General features: G+C 36.9%; 1 non-coding gene across 1 annotated transcript; it reads left to right on the forward strand.

Moving 5' to 3' along the window:
• The first annotated feature begins 4,171 nt into the window (after positions 1-4,171).
• LOC148092758 (U6 spliceosomal RNA) lies at positions 4,172-4,275 on the forward strand. Its single transcript, XR_015714864.1, has one exon. It is a non-coding gene; the product is annotated as a U6 spliceosomal RNA (small nuclear RNA).
• The last annotated feature ends 3,630 nt before the right edge of the window (positions 4,276-7,905 follow it).

Below are 7,905 nucleotides of genomic sequence, written 5' to 3' on the forward strand. Positions count from 1 at the left end.
TAATGTCCAGATGTTTGCAATGTGAAAACCATTCTGGTAACATAGTTTAAATGTAAGACTAAACAATAGTGGTTACTAGTTGAGTTTGTTCCACTTGAGGTCAATATTTCATTTTTATGTTAAAAGAAATTGTATGAAGAAAAGGCTGTTTGAACTGATTGCCATTATTAGGTATAAAGGAAACACTGCAATATGAGTAGAAAACAGACCAGGCTTTTAATATGCTCCTCCTGCCTCACTTCCCCCCAAAAAGTAAATAAGGATCGTAGTGCTGCTGCATTTTGCACACACCTTATATCTTTCAAAACTTAAGATTTTGTGAAGTTTAGTTGTGTGGGTTTTTTTCTTTTTTTAAGAAATGTGTTTAGGTAGAAAATCGTAAGTGAAGTAATAGCAAATCAAATTTCACAGCGTGTTTTTATCTATTGTGGTTATGCAAGGATGGCATAGTATTTTGAAATGTATTAATATAGCCAGTAGTCAAACAAAATTTACATGATTATAATGTTGGAATGACATTTCATAAAATACAGCATTTATTCCTAAAAACCTAAGCTGGAAGATAATTCCTTAACATAGTGAAGAAAGTCCATCTTAAACCAATAGAAGACATTTTCTAGAGACATTACAATTAAAACAACAACAAAAAAGTATGTCTAATATTGGTCTTTATTATTTAATGGGAAAATTCTTACGGATACAAAAATTAAGGGGCATTCTTTTGAAAAGGAAGGGAAATTTGCAAACTATATTCATGTAGGAACATGGTAGGGTTACATTTATCTGAACCAGCTTTTCCTCAGTGAAGCGTTAAAGTGTTTATGTATATTATATTTTGGATAAGGTTAGTATATATAAATATGAGATTCAATTTACAAAATAATAGCAAAGGCTCTAGGTGTCAAATGTAGTAGATTCTTGTTATTCACAGTAGTTAATGGTCTATAAAGTTGCTGCAAACTCTGAGTTAGTAAACACTGAACTGGTGTTCCTAGGGAAAATACAAGGTTAGAGCACTGTGACCCTCTGGTCACATTTTCATCAACTGATCAATATATAACCTTGTTTTTTGTGTGTTTCTGTTTAAAGATACCTTATATAATATATATTACATTGAATTTACAACCAATAGCACAACTCATGCCTGAATTAAACTTTTCTAAGACATTTTCTCCAAAAGGCACATGACAGCCTTGTGCATATTTAAGCACTATGATTATGGGCCATTTTAAACAAAAAGTATTAAAAGTGTAGCACTGTCCTGGTCATTGTGGCTCGGTTGGAGCGTCTTCCTGGGTGCCTGAAGGTGGCAGGTTTGATCCCTATTCTGGCATGTATGTATGAGGCAACCAATCAATGTATCTCACATTGATGTTTCTCCCTCTAAAAATCAATTTAAAAAATAATTTTAAAATGTGGCACTAAATAGACCATGAAGAAGACATTTGTTTACAGTATGAGAGCTGAAGTGAAGCGGTGTTACTTTTGTTCAACCTCAGCTTGGAACATAACGCTTTTTGCTGTTCTATGCATGACAAGGTATCATGAGTACTGATTTTGGAGTTAGAAATTTTAGCGAGTAGGTGAGTTCCCAAATACCCCATGAATAATGAAGATTGACCATGCTTAACATATTTTGGTAAGATTATACCAAAGTATTTTATATATTTTGTTACAATAGAGAAGGGGTACTGAGATGAGTTTCTTAAATATGTTTTAATAGCTCTGAAATTAATATGCATCATAAAGGGGATAAACAGATTGGGCATCAAATCAGTAAACTTTTTCTTCTTTAGTACATAGTAAGTCCTAAAAGTTGATGTCTTAGGTTTGATGAACTACAGATACTATACTGTGATTGGCTACTAAGTAGTAACTTGAGCTACTACACTATTTTCTTTAAAAGATAATATACATTGTGAATCTATAAGGAGAGTACAGTAGAGATTTTGTGTTTTCTAGATCTTTGTAATCCCTCATTCAGCACTTAAGGAGTTGGCAAAATTAGTTCTAGCTTTTTTGAAATTTCTGAGTCAAAGCCAATTTCATATTCCAGGGTGGGAAGACTCAATGGTGTAGATCAGCAGTTTTCAACCCTTGTGCTGCAAGAATTTTGAAAACACCCAATACCCGACTAGTCAGAGGCACTAACCTCTTTTCCCTTAGATTGTCAAATAAAAAAACGATAGCAGCCCTAGTTGGTTTGCTCTGTGGTTAGAGAGCATCGACCTGTGGACTGAAGGGTCTCAGGCACAATTCCGGTCAAGGGTACGTACCTCAGTTGCAGGCTCCATGTATCTCTGTCACATGATGTTTCTCTCTCCCACTCTGAAAATCAGTGGAAAAAATATCCTCAGGTGAGGATTGAAAAAAAATAACAGCCCTGCCAGGTGTCTCGGTTGAGCATCATTTTGTGCCCCAAGAGGGTTTGATTCCCAATCGGGGTACATACCTAGGTTTTGGGTTTGATCCCCAGTCTGGGCACCTACAGGAGGCAACCGATCAATGTTTCTCTTACATTGATGTTTCTCCTTTTTTCTCTGAAGTCAATGGAAATATCCTTGGGTGAGGATTTTAAAAAGAAAAAAATGACAACAGACAACACAACAATAGCCATCCAGTATGAATGAATCATACCTATTTTGTCAGATCGGCAAAAAAATATATTTTGTGTATGCTGCAGAACTTCAGTAATTTATGTGTGCCATGAGATGAAAAAGGTTGAAAATTCCTAGTGTAGATAAATTCTCCCAATTTGTAGGTTTAACACAATTATCCTGGTGAATTTTTAAGTTAATGCTTATTCTGTGCCAAGTTTTTCTGATTATAAGTTTAATGCAGTTGCCAAACAAGGCTCTTTTTAGTGGACAATATTAACTACCCTTGTCATTTGACAAATATTGGATGGAGTGTTTATTTTACTCTGCCAGGTTCTGTGCTAAGCCCTTTATATGTTATTTCTTTTAACCCTCAGAACAATTCTGTGTAGCAGATGGTGTTTTCTGTTTTCAAAAAGAAAACATGGCCAGAGAGGTTCAGTAACTGCCAAAGTCACAGTTTTTAATCAGCAGAGCTGGAATTTAGAGGCAAGTATACATCCAAGAACGCTGTGTTCTTAACTGGTAAGTTGTCTCCAGTGTTCATTCTGAAGAATGAGGAAGCTGTAGGAGATTCATCATTTTTTTAGAAAAGAGAAAAGTGCGGGAACTTAACTTTATGAGATACCAAACATTGTAAAATATTAAAGGCAGAGGAAATTATCTTGATACTCATGCAGTTTTTAATCAGGTTTCATTTTTGATCAAGTAATTTTTAAATAGTGCTTATTGCTTTGTAGGTAGAAGACCATTTGGAATAGGCGATGGAAAGGTGAATTGAAAAACATTAAGGAATTTGTCAGGATACCTCAAAAGCCTTACATTTTTTTCTGTGCTTTGATCCAGGATTTCATTTGAGAGTTCAAGAAAAAAATGTTGACAGAAACTTAATCGTAAGTATATCACATTTCTCAAAAGGAAAACAACCCTGTGTCCAAAATTAGAGAAATAGTTAAGAAAATTACTTATGGAATAGACTAGGAGTTACCAAGCTCACTCTAAAAAGTCAGGTAGTTGCCTGGCTGGGCGTGGCTCAGCGGTTGAGCATCAACCTAGGATTCAGGAGATTGAGATTTGATTCCCCATCAGGGCACATGCCCGGGGTGTGGGCTCGATCCCCCGTTGGGGGCATGCAGGAGGCAGCCAATCAATGACTCATCATTGATGTTTCTATCTTTCCCTTTCCCTTCCTCTCTCTGAAATCAATGAAGATATATTTTTTTAAAAAAATGACAGCAGGCAACACAACAATAGCCATCCAGTGTAAATGAATCAAAAAAATTTTACCTAATTTTTTTTTCAGATTGGCAAAAATTTTCTTTGGTGTACCACAGAATTTTAGTAATTATGTGTGCCATGAGATGAAAAGGGTTGAAAATCGCTGTTGTGGGCCATTTGATGTCTGTCTCAACTATTCAATTCTGTTTTAAGCAGCTGTAGGCAATAGGTAAACCAATGGGCATGGCTGTGTTCCAGCAAAACTGCAAAAATGGGGAGAAGGCTAGATTTGGCTCACAGGCCATAGTTTGCTAACAATTGAGATATACTATAATGCCATTGTAAAAAGTGATTTGGTGCTGCTTGGGCAGTACATATACTGAAATGGGAACAATACAGAGAAGATTAGCAAGGCCCCTGTGCAAGGATGACACAGATTCGTGAAGTGTTCCATATTTTGGTGCACATTTTCAATGCAGTGTCCTTGCACTGGACAAAGCTGCCCACAGTGAGACCCACCATTTGCATACAGCCTCCTGTGGTACCATACATGCGGTATGGACACTCAACCGCCCTCATCAACAACTTGGTTTTCCTTTGGGCAGGGAGAATAACACGGAAGGGGTCTGCAGTATGCTATACACCTTTGATATCAATACAAGTGGTCCACACCCTGAGTGTTAGGGACAATTCCTGGGGCCAGGGACGGGCATTTGGCTTGTTGTCTTGGGGAAGACAACGTAGTAAAATAATGAAAATGATCAGGAGCTGCATGTTTCAACATGGATGAGTCTCAGTATTGAGCAAATAATGTAAATAGAATATATATAGGTTGGCATCATTTTGTATATAAAATTTTACATAATTTTCAAAACTACATTTGAAATTTTGACTAAAAGTATTAATCTAGGTAATATCATTTCAGCTACGCTATCTCTGAAAACGACATTGGTAAGTGGTCACAGGAGGTGAACATATGCCATATTTACGTGTTAAAAAATGTCAAGCTTCATATAAAAGTCGCAGAGGCCATCCACTCTGTCAGCGTGTGGTGGTAAATGTTTAATAATTTGTAGCATTTGCTGAGTTCTCTGTGGCAAACTACCAACAGGTTGTTAACCAGCTCACAACCTTTCTAAAATTTTGAGAATTGGCCTTGTACACAGGTAATGCACAACATGATCATCTTTCCACCTCCCCTGGAAAAAAAGCTTTTTCTCTCTGTTCTTGCTTGAAGGATAAACAGCTCTTTGTTTATATCTAGATCGGTAAATTAGACCTCTTTTGCTGTGATCCTGACAGGATGAAGCTGCAGAATTGGAGGTAGGCTTGGGGCGGTTGATTGATGCAGGTTGGGAGAGTTACAGTGATGGGTATAGAACCCAATAAAACCCTAGTTTTAAGTGGTTCACACGGCCTTCATTTGTAGGCTCCTGCAAGCTTTCAGTTCTTGACTTCCTAGGCCAAATTTTGTCAAGATTAACTGTCCAAGGACAACCTATGTCCTCACCTTCTTAATGCTTCTACTGTCAGTTTTACCCACTCTGCTACATCTGGCTGCCGGTTTTAGTGACAGAGAGGCAAAAAGTGACATCGTTCACTTAGTTATGTTTACTAAGGTTTAATATTGACGTGTCTGTTTTTTAACAAATTTTTACTTATTGATTTGGTGGGGGGAGACTTGTTGTTCCACTTATTTATGAATTCACTGGCTGCTCCTTGTATGTGCCCTGACCGGGGATTGAACCTGCAACCTTGGAGTATTGGGATGACACTCTAACCAACTGAGCTACCCAGCCAGGGCCTTGATATGTCTGTTGAAGCACAGAATGACAAGAAAATTTTCTTACACAGTATTAGGAAGTTTTGTTTGAATACGGATTTATTATTATTATTATTATTATTATTATTATTATTATTATTATTAAATACTGGGAGTCGTGTGTCCTGAAGAATGTTGGGAAACTGGCCATTTGAGAATAGATACTGTGGATCCATGGGTGAATGACAAACTCTCATAGAATGCAGACCTTTAAGTAGTATTTCTGGTGAATACCTTGTGATAATTTGCTGCAATTGATAAATTAGTTGACTTGGTACAGAGAATTATATTTGTCAGTGTTGGGTAATACTTTGTAGTTCAAGTTGATATACCAGAGTAGAAGATGATTTTATTTTAACATTTTCCTCTAGATTTTAAGCCTTATTTTTTCTGAAATTTCAATTTTAAGTCTTTGAATATACTTGAATTTTTATTGAGGTTGGATTTTTAAAAAACAGCTTTTTGAAATGTAATTCACATCATATAGGATACCCACTTAAAGTATGCAACTCAGTGGCTTTTAGTATATTCACAGAGGTGTGCATCCATCACCACAATCAATTTTAGAACATTTTGTTATCAAAAAAAAAGAAAGAAATCCCATCACCCTTAGCCACCATTCTCCAATTTCCCTCATCCCCCCATAACCCTAGGCAACCACTGATCTACTTTTTGTCTTTATAAATTTGCCCATTATGGACATTTCATATAAATGGTGCTATAATGTGTGGAACATTGAGATGGACTTTCTTTGATTTCGCATGTTTTCAGGGTTTACCCAAGCTGTAGCATGTGTCAGCACTTTATTCATTTTTATTGCTAATAATACTCTGCTGTCTGGATATACCACATTCTGCTGATGGACATTTGTGTTAGAGTAATACTGCTATGAATATTTTTGTATGAGCTTTTACAAACATGTTTTATTTTATTAAGGATTTTAAAAAATTGATTTTTAGAGAGAGAAGGGAGAGGGAGAGAGAGAAACATGGATGTGAGAGCATAAATGTCAATCGACTGCCTCCCTCACAATTGAGCCCAACTGGGAATTGAATGGGCAAACTTTATGATGCACAGGCCGATGTCCAACGAACTGAGCCACATCAGCCAGAGCAATATAAACATGTTTTAAATTTTCTTGTGTATACACTAGGAATGGAACTACTGGATCGTATGGTAATTATGCTTAATACTGTAAGGAACTGCTAGACTTTTCTGAAGTGGCTGCCCCATTTGACATTCCCACCAACAATGTATAAAATGTATGAGTTCCAATTTCCACAGTCACCAATACTTAATTATTCGACATTTGGATATTCTTATCTTGTGTTGCTATAACAATAGGAAATGCAATGTCCATGTGCCAAGTTAAAGAGACTAAACACTCTACCTTCTGGGTTTGAATGGCAATATTTTTCTCCAAGAATTTTAAAACATGACGATCATATTAAAATTACTATAAAACAGCATTTCCACCTGCATAAAGTGAGGCTCAGGAAAATGAAACATCAAATAGATTTTTCCTACGTCTATCTCCGGACTACTAGTGAGGAACACACCACACAGGATCTGCCTGTCCCTGGGAGAGAAGGTGAGGAGCCATCCAATATCTTGAAGACTGAACTAGGATTCTAACAAGCTATGTGCTTCTGGAAACAAAACCTCCTCACCAACCCTTGTACCAAATCACTGCCATAATCTCATAATAATTGTCCTTTGTTGCCGGACTGCAGGGGAAAAGTAGGTCCCGGACAGTGGGAACTGCTAAGCAGCTAAGGCCAATATTGTACTGGCTTTACTATAAACAGCTTTCATAGTGGCCGAGCTGGCCATTTGAGGACAAAGTTGTCCCTGAGCCTTCTATTTTGGGGAACATCTTGGGTTGATTTGATGCATTTGAAAAAATCAGCCTTTTTTTCTACAAGGAATCATTTTCATTCTAGAGGTCAAAATATATGAAAAAGCAACTAATAAGTTCTAAGACTAGAGCTTCAGTTTTCTTTTGTGTCTTGATCTGTGGGCAGTTTAATAGTCGTTCAGCAGCTACCTTTTTTCCCCAGTAAGAACCTTCTAAATCAGGGAGGAGATTTAGGCTCCAGGAGGGTACCTTAAACAAGAGTCACTTCTTGTCACAGAGCTACAACTCTGCACAGTCTAACTCTGGGTTCTACCCAGCAGTTTTAAGATTTGAGCCAAGGACCTGGCATTTATTTTTATTGGATATTTCTCCTTAACTGTGCAAAAATAAAGTATTTGGCAACTGCTTTT

The sequence above is a fragment of the Miniopterus natalensis genome, chromosome 7 (assembly GCF_054644295.1).
Source record: "Miniopterus natalensis isolate mMinNat1 chromosome 7, mMinNat1.hap1, whole genome shotgun sequence".
NCBI classification, from domain to species: Eukaryota; Metazoa; Chordata; class Mammalia; order Chiroptera; family Miniopteridae; genus Miniopterus; species Miniopterus natalensis.